This window comes from Canis aureus, chromosome 25 (assembly GCF_053574225.1).
Source record: "Canis aureus isolate CA01 chromosome 25, VMU_Caureus_v.1.0, whole genome shotgun sequence".
Classification (NCBI taxonomy): Eukaryota; Metazoa; Chordata; class Mammalia; order Carnivora; family Canidae; genus Canis; species Canis aureus.
This window is the reverse complement of record NC_135635.1, coordinates 38,899,235-38,914,783: the sequence shown is the minus strand read 5'-3', so window position 1 is coordinate 38,914,783 and position 15,549 is coordinate 38,899,235. Positions and strand designations below refer to the sequence as shown.

The 15,549-nt window shown below is 38.5% G+C and overlaps 1 protein-coding gene across 2 annotated transcripts in view; it reads left to right on the top strand.

The window, feature by feature from the left end:
- Positions 1-12,387: 12,387 nt before the first annotated feature.
- Positions 12,388-15,549, top strand: part of LOC144297296 (antigen WC1.1-like) — a 52,018-nt gene continuing 48,856 nt past the window's right edge. The window contains exons 1-2 of one of the 2 annotated variants that reach the window (XM_077871204.1): positions 12,388-12,949; positions 13,368-13,504. The gene's annotated coding sequence lies outside the window, so the exon portion shown is untranslated. Of the gene's footprint in view, positions 13,505-15,549 lie in introns of both variants that reach the window. The other variant, XM_077871205.1, reaches the window with a different exon arrangement.

Genomic DNA, 15,549 nt, shown 5'->3' with positions numbered 1-15,549 from the left:
TGGAACTGACATGGGTGTGAGTTCTACTGCCAGACATGAAGTGGGTATGGGAGGTAGGTTGGTGCTACCAATTACTCATACCAATTTGGACGATTGGTATTTAACAGTTTTTCTCTTCTCTGTCTCTCAGATTCTCATTGGTGTATTGATTACTTATCCATCCATCCTGTAATATTGAGCACTTAATATATGCCATTACTGTGAATAAGATGGAAAAGGTCCTTGCATTCATGGGACTTAGAGTTTAGCAGGAGAGACCACTGGTTAACAATCATGTATTTTTTCATATTTGTGATAATACTATAAAGGGAAATATGGGGTGTGATATAATTGGTATTGTTTTCATTCTCAATTGCATGACAAGATTTTGATAGTTTTTCCAATGTTTATACTTTCTAAAGGTTTTCATCTGGCTCTCCCTGGTTTTATTCAGAACTGTATCAAGAGCCATGTAAAGATGGGTGTTGATTCTGGGGATTTTTTTTTTTTTTTTTTTTTGAGAGCGAGAGAGTGAGAGACAAAGAGGGAGCACAAGCAGGAGGGACGAGCAGAGGGAGAGAGACGATCTTAAGCAGACTCCATGCTAAGTGTGGAGCCTGACATGTGGCTTGATGTCACAACCCTGAGATCATGACCTGAGCCAAAATCAAGAGGTGGATGCTTAACCAACTGAGCCACAGGGTGCCCCTATTCTGGGGAAAAATTTTAAAACATAAAAAGTATTTATATTTGGAGATAAATGTCCACAGCCATGTTAGAATGGAATAAAAAAAATGTCTAAAAGAGAATTGGTTCAGTAAATTATCCAGACAGTGAAATGTTATTTAGATATTTAATTCTATTTATGGAACAATTTCCAATGACAATAAATGCAACATAATGAGAAAGAAAAGGTTAGAAAACTATTTACAGGTTATCTGAAAAACATGCATTGAAAAGAGACTAGGAAACTATCCCATTATGCTGAAAGTATGATCATGAATGATTTTTTTTTTTTTTAATGAATGATTCTTCTCTTGCTTTGTCATACTTCTCTGAAGTTGTCAGTTTTTCTTTGTGCATGGGTAATACTTTCATAGAAAAACCCAACAAAACACCATGGGGGGGAAAGGAGGGGCATCTGTTGTGGCCACCTGGGTGATCTCAGGACAGCTGATATCCTGGTCTCTGAAGGGCAGGCAGGCAAAGCCATAGGCCTGGCAGCAACTTTTATAATATTGTAGATACAAGGAAAAACTCCTGGCTTGAAAGTCCATCTAGCTTCCGATTTAACTGAAGTCTCCAGGTTTACTTGCTTTGCCTGCCTTTGGAGGCATGAAGGTGTCCAAGAGGATGCTCTTCCTGCATGGCCAGGGCTAAGGCAGCTCTTGAACCTAAATCAAATCCAGCCAGTGGTTATTGAGTGCCTATCATTGCCAGATGCTGTTCAGGCACCAGGGATACAATTCACAAGGCAGACAAGATCCCTGTTCTCATGGCTTACCTACTACTGGACTGAGAGAATATACAAGTTAATAAGAAAATACCAGTTTTATGTGCCATGAAGAAAACAAAATGGAGAAAGTAAAGGGGAAGGCTTGTGGGGCAATGCTGTGTGGTCAGGAAAGGCGCTTCCCATGAGGTAATCTGAGTGTTTGGGAGGAGCCAGTGCCATGATGGAAGCATGGCCCAGGTCCCAGGGGGCAAATATTGATGGCTGTGATCTGAGGTTTGTAAAAGAGCTTAAGTGCAGCCCAACAGAAAGGAGGCTGCAGCATAGAGCAAAAGAGCAGTAGCAGGAGAGAGGGTAGATGGGTGGTCAGGAGCCTGGCAGGAAGGCTATTTTCCATTATGGTGAGGAGTCTGAATTTTATTCGAAGTTCCTGAGGAAATCACTGTAGAGTTTAAACAGAAAAGCGTTGTGATGTAATTTCGTTTTAAAAGACCATTCTGGCTGCAGAGTAAAGAATAGATCATGGTGTAGGAGGCTGGGGTGGCTTGGAGCTGAAGCTGGCAGACCAGTTGGGCCGCTAAGCCCACTGAGAGATGTTGGTGGCTTAGTCTAAGGTGGAGACGGGGTGCAGGGGGGAGTGGATGGATGGATAGCATGCAGATGGAGGAAGTTATACAAATTTAGTATGTATTTTGTAGGTACAACTGTAGGACTTGCTGCTGGATTGGATGGACTTAGAGGGTGAGGGAAAGAGATAAAGGATGACTCCTAGGTTTTGGGCCTAAGCACTGACAAGAACGGTGATGCTCTTCACTGAGAAGGGGAAACAGTGGGGGGAGCAGGATTGGGAAGGCAAATGTGAAACTCTATACTGAACACATTAGATTGGAGATCAAGATCAACAAAAATAGATATCAAGTAGATAAAGTGGATATATAAGTCTCAGGGAGAGAAGTCAGGGCTAGATGCATAAATTTGAGTCTTGTTTATATAGACAGCATTTAAAGCCACGGGACTGGACAGGTTTGCCTAAAGGGAGAATGTAAACAAGGGGGGTCGATGGCTACAGGAGGCACCTATGCATGCAGGATCCCTTGAAGCAGCTGTTTGTTCTGCATTATACAAATCTGTTAGGGGTGATCTTGTTAAAACACAAAAACAAAGACATGGAGATCTATAACTTTAAAGAAACAGTTTAACTTTTAATCCAAATTTTGCTATTTCCAGAGAGAAATGTAACTCCAGATGATCTGTGTGTTCATTTCAGTAGGACCAGGGCATTCTCCCTCTGTAGGTAAACTGATAGGGGCTGAAGGATTAAAAGCCTTCTTGGTGAGTGAGGAAAATTATTTGAGCTAATGGTCTCAGAGCCTTGTTGCTGATGCGCCAACTCCACAATCTTGCCAAGTAAGGCGACAAGCATGGGAGGCCAGGCACCCTCCACTTTAACTAGAGTTTGCATGGGCATTAAGGGCCTCTATGAGGTTACTGTATATTTTCTTTCTTTTTTAATTAAAAAAATACTTTTAATTTTTAATTTAAATTTAAAACATTTTAGAGCAGTTTTAGGTCAACAAAATTGATAGGAAGGTGCAGAGATTTCCCACATGCCTTCTGCTCCCCGACAGGCATAGCCTGCCCCATTAACTGTATCACCCACCAGTGTGGGACTTTTTTTTTTTTCTTTTTTACCAAGGATGAACTTATGTTGACACATCTAATAACCCAAAGTCCATAGTTTACCTTAGGGTTCACTCTTTGTATTATACATTCTATGGGTTAGGATAAATGCATAATGACTATATCCATCATTGTTGTATTATACAGAGTATTTTCACTGTGCTAAAAATTCTCTGTTCTCTGCCCATTTATGTTACACCCCCGCCCCAGAGCTGACCTTTTAATTGTCTCCATAATTCTGTCTTTTCCAGAATGTCATACAGTTGGATAGTTGGAATCATACCATATGCAGTCTTTTCAGATAGGCTTCTTTCACTTAGCAATATGCAGTTAAGGTTCTTCATGTCTTCTTTATACTTTATGGCTTGATAGGTCTTTCTCTCTCTCTTGGGGATAGGTCTTTCTCTCTCTCTCTTTTTTTAAGTGCTGAACAATGTATCCATTCACTACTGAAGTGCATCTTGGTTGCTCCCAAGATTTGTCAATTACGAATAAAGCTGCTATAAACATTCATGTGCAGGGTTTGGATGGACAAAGTTTTCATGATCTTTGGGTAAATACCAAGTAGCATGATTACTGAATTGTATGGCAAAAGTGTGTTTCTTTTTTATAAGGAACTTCCAAACGGGCTTCCATAGAGGCTCTAACCATTTTACATTCCCACCAGCAGCAAGTGATAGTTCCTGTTGCTCTACATCCTCACTGGCATTTGAGGTTGTCAGTGTCTCAAATTTCGGCCATTGTAATAGGTGTGTGGTGGTAGCTCATTGTTTTAACTGGCATCTCCCCAATGACAGGTGATGTGTAGCACCTTTTTGTATGCTTATTTGCCATCTGTATATCTTTTTGGGTGAGGTGTCCTCTCTGCTTTCTTGGCTGCGGTCTCTCTTCCTAATGATTTTATCTTTAGACACTTATCTTTTTAGACATTATTTTTAAGTAATCTCTATACCCAGTGTGGGGCTTTTTTTTTTTTTTTTTTTTTTTTTAGAAGCCCTGAAGAGTTTACTGACACTGATTAAAGCTGGTGTGCCCCTCTCAGCTGCTGGGCCCGTTGTGGGTTCAAGTATCCACAACCTGTCCATGCTTGGGCAGGCATCATGGTGCGGGAGGAGGTAGCAGCCCCGACAGAATCTGGGGAGGTCAGGGCCCAGCCCAGTCCATGAGAGCTGCCATGACCGCTGCTTTCTCCTCGGGAACCAGCCAGTGCCAGAAACACATCTCAGACCCGGGATCAAGAGTTGCATGCTCTACCAACTGAGCCAGTCAAGTGCTCCTAAGCACTTACTTTAAAAATGTAAGTTTTAGGTTATTCTTTCTGCCTAGGAATGATTAAATTCCCTCTTTGTACTTAGAGTCCTTACTTGGCAGATTTCTACTTGGCAACTCCCTCTCTTTTCTCTCAGCAGAGATCCTGGAAGGTCATTAGGAAAACACTGTATGAATATTCTCACTTGCCCCCTATAAGTTCATCTCCACTCGCATCTGTGAGGTCCTTCCTCCTGCCCTACTACATTTCAGGGTAACAACTATCATCCTCCTCTTCAAGGATAACCGCTTATTCTGGTTTTCAACTTTCGGTCTTGGCAGAATTGCTTACCTGTGCTTTATCTCTAATTTCTCCCTCCCAACTGGCCCTTTCCCTTCGTTAAGTAATGACGCTCAACTATTTCCCATCCTAAATAAAATAAAAATCTAACTGATCCACTGATCACTCAAACAAACGAAATAACCCTTTCTCAGCATGGACCCACCCCTGCTAGTATCTTCCTCGTTTCTCATAGCCAAGCTTCTTCAGGGAGTTGGTCACACTTGCTGCCTCCAGGTCCATTCCATTCATGTCCTTCTCTACTCTTTCCTGCACTCACCACAACCACTGAAATGCTTTGCTCAGGTCACCAGTGACTTAACATTTATTGTCAAAGCTAATGGACATATCTGATCTAATTTGACCTAACTGTGGCATTTGATCCCAAGACAACACTGCCACACCTGGTTGTGCAGGTGGTCCACTGCACAATTCTTGGAGGCACCATAAATGTCCATGTGGTCCACTGCTAGCCAGTGTTGTGCAGTGCACAATCTATATGATTGTACTCAGTGGCTTACATTGATGATGATTCTTTCTTTTAAATCCTCTCCCTTTTCTCTATTTTTCTCTTCTAAGAGTCTATTTTTTTTTAAAGATTTTATTTACTTATTCATGAGAGAGAGGCAGAGACAGGAGAAGCAGGCTCCATGCAAGAAGCCCGATATGGGGCTTGATCCCAGGACCCCAGAATCATGCCCTGAGCTGAAGGCAGAAGTTCAACCACTGAGCCACCCAGGCGTCCCAGATTCTACTTCTTTTCAGTCTCCTTTATGGTTTCTATGTCTGTCTGCTCCTTGAATGTTCTTTACCTGCTTTTCTGGCTTTATAGGATTCTTTGTTGGCTTCATCTACCCCTCTGGCTATAACTATCATTTAAATGTCAATGATAGGGGATCCCTGGGTGGCGCAGGGGTTTGGTGCCTGCCTTTGGCCCAGGGCGCGATCCTGGAGACCCGGGATCGAATCCCACGTCGGGCTCCCGGAGCATGGAGCCTGCTTCTCCCTCTGCCTGTGTTTCTGCCTCTCTCTCTCTCTCTCTCTCTCTCTCTCTGTGACTATCACAAATAAATAAAAATTAAAAATAATCAATGTCAATGATAATTTAACCTAGATCTCATCCTGGGCCTTAGATACACTGTACACTTATATTCTATCTCCTCCATTTGGACGTCCCCCAGCTACCTTACATCCAATACTTTTGGAATTTTCTTCCAAAAATTGTTCCTCATATTGTACACTCCTAGGGATGTCATGGGAGAAAACAGTGAGTGAATCTGGATGACTATTTTCCTGTAATATTTCTTCAGTCACCCAGTCCCACAGTGTCTCCCTCCTCAATATGGCTCACAAGGGTTCTTTGGTTTCTGTATTTTTGCTATTACTTTTGTTTATGAGCATATCATGTCTCTTGGATTACTGTTATAGCTTTGTGTTTGTGTGTGTAAGTTTCTCATTTCATTTGTTTACAACACTTTATCACTAAAACAAATGTTTGTCCCTCCCTCCCTCCCTCCCTCCCTCCCTCCCTCCTATCTATTTATTTATTTATTTATTTATTTATTTATTTATTTATTTATTTATTTATTTATAGTAGGGAGCAAGAGGGGCAGAGGGGGAGAGAGAGAATTCCAAGCAGGCTCCACGCCCTGAACAGAGCCAATGCAGAGCTTGATGTGGGACTTGATCCCATGACCCTGAGATCATGACCTGAGCTGAAATCAAGTGTTGAGTGCTCAAGTACCTGAGGCAACCAGCCACCCCAAGTGTACTTTCTTAGGATATGCTGTCTCTTAACTTCTGACTTCTCACAGTTGTGCATGACATAGAAGTTTAATCGATGCTTGTTGAAAGACCTGAATACATACCCCATACTGGTAATGTGGGCTGAGTGAGAATTAGGAAATTCCAAAGGAGTCAAACACATATGGAGATAAATGTTATGATCCACTGGAGAAGTTGAATTGAAATCCTTGGTCACTGTGCCTTCCCCACTGTGCCTCAGTCAAGAGAACATATCCCGAGTCAAGGCTATGGGACAGATACTTTTCTGGAGGGTTCTGCTAAAGGAGATACACTTTTAAAATTTTTATTATTTTTTATTTTTCTAGAGAGAGACAGTGAGTGTGTGTGAGCAGGGTGTGGAGAGGAGGAGCAGTGGGAGAGGGAGAGAGAGAAACCCAAGCAGACTCTACACTCAGTGCAGAGCCCAACATGGGGTTCAATCCCAGCCAGGCTCCTGAGATCATGATCTGAGCTGAAACCAAGAGACAACTTAACTGACTGAGCCACCCAGGTACCCCTAAAGGAGAGACTCTTAAGGGTATATTCTCTTTTAGAACAAAGCCATGGAGTGAGTGAGCCAGAGACCTTATTCAGCTGCTTTTTTTTTTCTACAGATTTTATTTATTTGATAGAGAAAGAGAATGAGAGAGTAAACAAGCATGGAGAGAGGGAGCAAAAGAGGGAGAAGCAGACACCCCGCTGAGCAGGGAGCCAGACGTGGGGCTTGATCCCAGGACTCTGGGATCATGACCTGAGCCAAAGGTAGAGGCTTAAGTGAGCCATCCAGGTGCCCCAGCTGCTTTTGTTATAGAAGGGAGAACACAGCTCCTGGATTGGGACCTCTGCAGGGAATGGGAAATGTGTCTTGCACAGAGACTCTTTAGTGCCAGGGGTTGGGTGTCAGCAGTTGTGCAGTATGCGAAAGAGCTCTTTGCAAGCTGCAGCTTGGCAAGAGAGGTTATAAGCATATAGTGAGGGGCCCCTGACACTCTGTGTCATAGGAGAGAAGCACAATACAGTGACAGTGGCACGGAACCACACTGACTATGAGCAGTGATTGACTTGACCACTAGTAGCACTGCAGAGGCCACTGTATCTGGATGAACTGTTTTCTGGTGCCTGGGGTGCTGCACTAGCGTTGGTCCTACTTTCACTTACACAGGGTGGGGAGGAGGAGAGTATTGGGGCGTTGAACTCAACCATAGCCCATGGCCAAATGATAAAGAGAATTAGAAGAGAACCTCAGCACCGCCCCCCCACCCCCCACCAGGAATTCTCAAGAAAATGCCAATAGAGCACAAAAAGGACTTTCTAGAGCCGATAGACATGATTATCTAAGTAAAAATGCAATAGGGAAACAGAGGATGATCACTGCTGAGACCTAAACTAATGGTCTGAAAATACAGAAAAATTATAGATACCTATAAAAACATAGAAATAAAAATGAGAGAAAGACAAGATTAGGAGAACAGATCTAGGAAATCTAATATACAGAACTTAGACCACTTCCAAAAGAAGAAAAAATTCAAATAAATGAATAATAGAAAATGTCCCTGGGCTCAAGACTTGATTAAAAAGCTATACTGAGTCCTGTATAAGACTAGGTTCTCTAGTGTCAGTAGGATGATAGGATTCTAGAGCAGCAGAGGCTGTAGGGAAGCAGTTAGGCATGAGAGCAAGGTGGCTATAACTACCATAGTGAATGGTAAGGTTGGAATGGGAATTAGGGGACCCTGACTCCTAGGAAACTGTGGTGAAGGTTAATAGTCCATGGTGTTCCTAAGAGTAAGAGGTGGGTAGCCAGTGAAAGTATTGCAGAGGACTCATGTCAGCTGCTACAGTGGAAAATCATGATCCTTTGCCCAGGTTCCAGATCTGTGTCAGTTAGTAGTTGAAAGAGATGGTAGTTCCCTTTAAAAAAAGGAAACTTGCTATGCCACCAAAAGTATACTCAATAAATATTCTCAAATCCTTTCTAAAGGGACCTATGGCCATATACCAGAGTAATTGTACACTAGGGAAAGAATACCCTGATTTTCAGGGGATATAAATGCTGTTAGGACCTTGGTTGATATACTGGGGAGTGAATGGAAGCCAGAAGTAAATGGAGTCTGGCCCAAGTCCTTCTCATAAAGGGTCTAGTGTGATGTTTTTTTTTTTTTTCAACATTTAGCTTTTCCTGACTAATGCAATGAGTTATTATTATGAAAACCATCATTCCCTTTCAGTTCCCCACACTGGGCACCTTAGTTCCCAACTCCCCCTCACTCCCACATTCCACCAGTTACTAAGTTGTAACTGAACCTTTCTTGATCATTGTTTCAAATCATTTATTATATAACTTTTGATACAAAGAACACACTTAACATGTAGTTTACAAAGCACAATAATGAAAGTCATTCCCTTCAACTTCGCAACCAGAATATTATCGGTAACCTTGAAACTGTGCTTCTCCTCTGTTTTCTCTCCTTGCCATTTCCTCAGAAGTAACCACTATGCTGCTGTTTACAAAAATACTTTTTTATCACACATGCATGGTTCTGTAAACAATACTACATTTATTACTACATGTAATAAATACTACATGTAGTATTTATTAATACTACAATATACTATATTTTAGTTTTCTAAAAATAGTATCATTCTGTTGTAGTTTCCTGGGATCTGCTTTTATTCATTTAACAGTAGTATTTCAGACTCATTCATATTTCAGTATACAGCTGCAGTTTACAAATATACCACAAATTATTTGTTCATTCTTGTGTTGATTAACAGGTTGTTTCTACTTTTGGCTATACTGAGCAATCATTGTTTAAGTATTCTTGTAGCTATCTCCTCGTGCACATGTGCAAAGGATTTTTGGTTATATGCCCATGTGCAAGTGATTTTTTGGGTATATGCCAAGGAGTAGAATTGTGAATGTCTAATTTATAAAGTAATTGTTTATAAATTACTTTATTAATGCTGAATTGTTTCAAAAGTGAGTGTGCCAATTTCCATTCTATCGTATACACCTGTCTATGTGTATAATAATTCCTGTTGACCTACATCACTCCCACACCTAGTATTGTTGGATTCCAACTTGTTCTCTAAATTGGTATTGTTAGACATTAATTTTTACATTACAGTGATTTTGAAATGGCATTGCGTTGTGATTTTACTTTGTATTTCTCTGATAATAAAGAGATTGAGCATCCTTCCATGCTTACTGGCCATTCATATTTCCCCTTCTGTGAAATGCCTAATTTATGTTTATTACACATTTTCCCATTGGGTTATCTTTTTTTGAGGGGGTTATCTTTTTATTTCTGATTTTTAAGGAGATCTTTATATGTTCTAGAGACTAATCCATATATATTACAAAAAACTTTTCCCAGTCTGTAGTTTGTCTTTTCACTAACTTTATGGTATTTTTTGATTAACAGAAATTCTTAAATTTTAATGTAGGTGAATTTCTCACTCTTTTAGGAAAATGAGTAGTGCTTTTTGTGTGTAAATTTAAAAAGTCCTTGCCTACCTCAAGGTCTAGAAATATCCTATATATTATTCTGTAAGTTTTAATTCTTTGATTTTTACATTTAAAATTTAACTCGGGATCCCTGGGTGGCTCAGCGGTTTGGCGCCTGCCTTTGGCCCAGGGCGCGATCCTGGAGACCAGGGATCGAATCCCACATCAGGCTCCCGGAGCATGGAGCCTGCTTCTCCCTCTGCCTATGTCTCTGCCTCTCTCTCTGTGACTATCATAAATAAATAAAAATTAAAAAAAAAAACTTTAACTCATCTCAAGTTGATTTTTACATATTATGTGAGGTAAAGACCCAATTAATTTTTTCCCTATTTGGATAATTAATTACCCAAGCACCATACAATGAACGACTTCTTTTTCTGGTGATTTACAATGCTGCCTTTAGTCATCTATCCAGAGCCTATATACATGTGGATCTATTTCTGCCTTTCTATTTGGCTTCATTTATCTTTTTGTGTATCCTTGTGCCAAGACCGCTTGCCTTCATTATCTTTGTCATAGTCTTTATTCCTTTCAGAGAGTGTCTTTTCTCAGTTTATTCATTTTAAGTTTTTAAAAACAAATTCTTGAGACTTTGCTCATAAATATATATATGTACGTATATATATATAAATGTATATATATGTAAATACATATTTATAAATATGAGTTTACGAAGTTCCATGAGAAAGTCCATTGAGATTTTAATTGGGATGACATTTAATTTGTAGATCAATTTTGGGAGAGCTGACATCTTTACAATGATTCTTCTGTGAAACTTGTAGAAATATCTTTCAGTTTTACTTAAATCTTTGTTATTGTTTTAATGTAAGGTTTTAGAATTGTAAGATTTGTTTCTAGGTACTTGAGATTCTTATTGTTACTACTACTGTCCTTATTAAGTTATATGTTAAAATTGTCTATTTCTTGTGTATGAAAATGCAATTGATTTTTTTTGTATGATGATTTTATATCCAATTGTCAAAATCTCTTATGAATTCAGCAGGTTTAATTAATCTGACAGTATTAGATTATTTTTCAGTATTAGATTTTTAACAAACCTAGACAATCATGTCATATAAAATCAATGACCTTTTAATTTCTTTCTCTTTAATCCTTGTAACTACTCTGTTCTTATCATACTGTGCCACCTAGAGACTCTAATAGAATATTTAATAAAAGAGTTTGTTCTTGGGGCACCTGGCTGGCTCAGTCAGTAGATCATGTGACTCTTTGGGGTTGTTCAGTTCAAGCCCCACATTGGGTGTAGAGATAACTTAAAAAAAAAAAAAACTTAAAAATGAATGCTCAGTACATTCAGTGCTTCCTACTTTTCACAGATAAGAATGATTTTGCTATAATTTTTGTGGTAAAAACAATTTATCAGTTTACAGAAGCTTCTCCATTTGCCAAGAGCTTTTTTTTTAAATTGTAAATGTTACATTTAAAAAACATGAATAGGTACATTAATGTCTTTAGAAATTTTCTTTTTTTCTTTTTTCTTTTTTATTATTTTTTAGAAATTTTCAAATGAATACAGACTATTAACTAACTATTATCATATTGTATTATTCCAAAGTTCTAAAGTAATTTGGGATTTTAGATTTATATTGAAGTGCTCGCTTCGGCAGCACATATACTAAAATTGGAATAGATTTATATTGAAGCTAGCTTCAGTGAACAATACAATTACTATTGATACTTTGAATTTATCAGAGAAATGTGGCAGCTTAAAATTTTGCTCAGATTGTGGATATAGGGTAACTTTGCAGTTTACATAATTTGTGCTAATGACTAAGATTAAGAAAACTTTTATAAAGATACTAATTATTTCAATTATTAAATTTAAATATTTATTACATAAAATTGTTTAAACACTCATTTGCACACATATATACATTTACATGCTGTTAAATAATAGCAAAGGTAACAACTTATCTTTATCTCTAAGGCAAATCTAAGTAATTTAGTAGGTTTCGTTTAATCTAGCCTTTTAGAAAAATCCAAAGTCTCACATAAACTATAATGCCACATTTTCTGTTTTATATTATACTGTGGGAAAAATTGGAGGAATGTATATAGAAATCTTGTATATCTAAAAAAAAAAAAAAAAGAAATCTTGTATATCTGAAATTCGCACTTCAGTTACTGTAACCCAAGGTAACTTGCATTAAAATTTAATTCTCATTTATTTTTGCCATCATAACTTCCTATTTTTGAGTTTCAAGATCCTAGGAATCCCAACAGAAGGTATTCAATAAAATATCTTTCAATATATAATAGTATATTTGACAGGAATTTATTTTTATTTTATTTTATTTTATTTTATTTTATTTTATTTTATTTTATTTTATTTTATTTTATTTTATTTTTTTAGGAGTTGACAGGAATTTAGACCTGGAATCTCCAAAGTTTCCTTTGGCTGGGTCTATTCAATTTACCCATTTCTTTCCTCTAGAAATAGACAGCAGACACTGTTTCAGAATCAAAAGGCTGAGGTTCGTTCCCTTGGGGTCCTGAAATCATCTTGGGTTCTTTGCTCAACATCTTTCAGTTTTCTTGGGCACTCATATGGGAAAGCAAACCTTTACTTGTTCAAACAAAAGATGACAATTATCGAAGTAGGGTAACTCTAGATGTTCATAATATGCTTATATTTCAAAGAAAGGAAAAGAAAAGAAATAATTGAATTGGGGGTAAACCCTATCCACATTCTCAGAATAAAACACCTAAAACAGCTTGTTCTAGGATTTCCAGTAACCACACGTTTTTTCTGTTCTCTAAGCAGCAGGTCCCTTGTCTTGATGAAGGGCTGCCACTGGGGCTATATCTTTTTGTTCTCCTCTAAGCTCTACTGTAGCCAATGTCTTCTGGTAGCCTGGGAACTCATCTCCTGGTCCCTGGTGAATGGCTATTATCTCCAATGTCACCAAGAAAGAACCTGTTTGTTTCAAGTTGGGTTAGTATCTTATCTAAATTGATAAAATGTTCAAATAATTTACAAAATTTCCAAGAGGAGAGTTTAAAAAATTATTTAGTTATTAGGGGAGAGGGGCAGACAGAGACAGAAAGGGAGAAAGAATCTCCGGCAGAGTCCTCACTGAGCGAGGAGCCTACTACAGAACTCCATCTCATGCCCTAAAACCATAACTTGAGCCAAAACCAAGAGATGCTTAACCGACTGAACCACCCAGGCACCCTCAAGAGGACAGAATTTTAAAAACCACTTTTCCTTTAAGTTTCCCTATACAAACTTTATCAGTTAAAATTCCTGTGTTGACTCCACTAACAACATCTGGCAGCCACTACTGGGCGGCAAAAACTCCTACTACCACCATTTTATATTTGAAATTCTCTTACTTTCTGCTGGTTCTCAGGTCAAGTTACCCTAAGTTGTTTGGATCATGTTAGAAGAAAGCACAAATCATACCCAAGACTCAAAGGGAGGTGAACTCATCCTGGAGGCCTCATTCTCTGCTATTTGCTTCTTCTCAGTTTAAACAGCTAGTTCAAGGTACCACTTTTTTTTTTTTTAGTTTAAAAAAGAACCAAATAATCTCTATCTCTTTGAATAAATGACCCAACAGAAGAACAAAATATATGCAGATTTTCCAATAATAAGAAGAAAAAACATCAGCTGTGTAGGGAATCCAAACCATTTGGGATTGCCAACCCTGGACCAACAGCAGGTGGTGCCAAAGGACTTTCCATGATCTTAACCATCTCATTCACAGATCTTCCTTCTTTCTCCTTTGAGGAATACAACTTTCTTTTAATAATGTACTTTGGGGCAGCTCGGGTGGCTCAGCAGTTTAGCGCTGCCTTCAGCCCAGGGTGTGATCCTGGAGACCCAAGATGGAGTCCCACGTCGGGCTCCCTGCATGGAGCCTGCTTCTCCCTCTGTCTGTGTCTCTGCCTCTCTCTCTCCTTCTCTGTGTCTCTCATGAATAAATAAAATAAATAAATAAAAATGTACTTTGTGTGATGTGAGTATTTCAATGGGTTTTCTCCTCTACTGTTTCTAATGGGGAAAATTCCTGAAGGAATCACTCCAATAAATTCATATAATAAATGGCTCTGGGTTTCTAGTTGGATTCTAGAAACTGCTTTGTTTTGTGTCCCAATATCTTCATCTTTTCTTCATCCATACAATTCCTTTTCTCTAATAATTTATTTTTCGCACCATAATTATTTGTACTGAATCTCCTTGACACTCCTCCCTCCCCACCAAGTACCATTTTGCTAACAGTTTGGGTGGCATGATGGTGTATTCTTTGGTATTTTCTATTGAGTGTTTTGACCAGGTAAGCTGCTATGTTGATATATACAAATATATAAATTTATATATATTATTAATATTACAGTTTACCCATCTTCGAAAAGCCAACATAGAAAAGCCAGCGTGCCTTTTAGCATTTGGAAAGCCATGCAACACTTCATTTTCAAAAAGGACTCAAATTTCTTATAATTTTTCATGAGCAACTATGACATCCAGAGAATGCAACAGGAGGTGATCTATTAATTTTTCTACACTGTTGCCTTTTTCTCTGCAGAGTCTTATTCAGATGAGTGCATAAAAGTCCCTATTTCTTGGTCTTCTTCCATACTTTCTTTTGATTTCTTTTCCTCCCTTCTTACTGTTAAGGGGATATCCTGTTACATTACTGGAGCTGATGGGGTAATATGTAGTAACAGGTTTGCAGATGACCATTTAATTTCATTTTTGAATGACTGATTTCTTTCCGCTTCAGGACAGCAGTTTCAGGTCAGGGAGGATCAGACTTTTGGAGCCACTGAATCTCCTGGGAAATTCCTCATAGAAATCTGTTAGACACATACATCTACTCCTGCAGTCTGACCTTCTGGCTCCTCTTCTATTTGTTGTTACTCCTACTGGTAATTTACTGTGTAGAACAATTTAGTTGTCTTGGTCTTTACAGTATCCTTCAAGATCAGCTCAAGAGGACTCTCCTTTCAAGATGTGAAAGACTAATTACCCTGTTTTCTTAAGCAAAGGAATTCTTTCTGTACCTCATCTCCACCTTATGTCATATAAACAGAATTGCAGAACCTTTTAAGTAATATTCTTTTCTTCCTGTTATATTCCTGTGTGGTTTTACTTGAAAAGCAGCCAAATGATAAATATATACACATATAAATATCCTATCTCTTCTTTACTAAGTTTCCAGCTGTTCGTATATTGTGGTTTGTCCTGTGTATCTTTGGAGACAGAGAGATTGGCAGCATTTGCTGCTGCTGATACATTCGTGAGTGGTAAGCTCCTTCTGTTCTTAAAAAATGGATTTTACTTTATTAATTGCTCAAATCTTATGTCCTTGAAGCTAAAATATTAATCATCTAAGTAATGTTCTTGAAAATAGTTCTTTCTACACAAGATCATTTCTCTTAAAAGTCCAGCAAAGTGTTATTCATTCAATAAACATTAGTTGAGCATCTAGTAAGTTATAGACATTGGAAATACAGAGCCGCTCCCTTCAAAATCTAATTTAGGAGATTAAGTGGCACATATATAAATGAGTTTAAAATTTCAAGCACTCT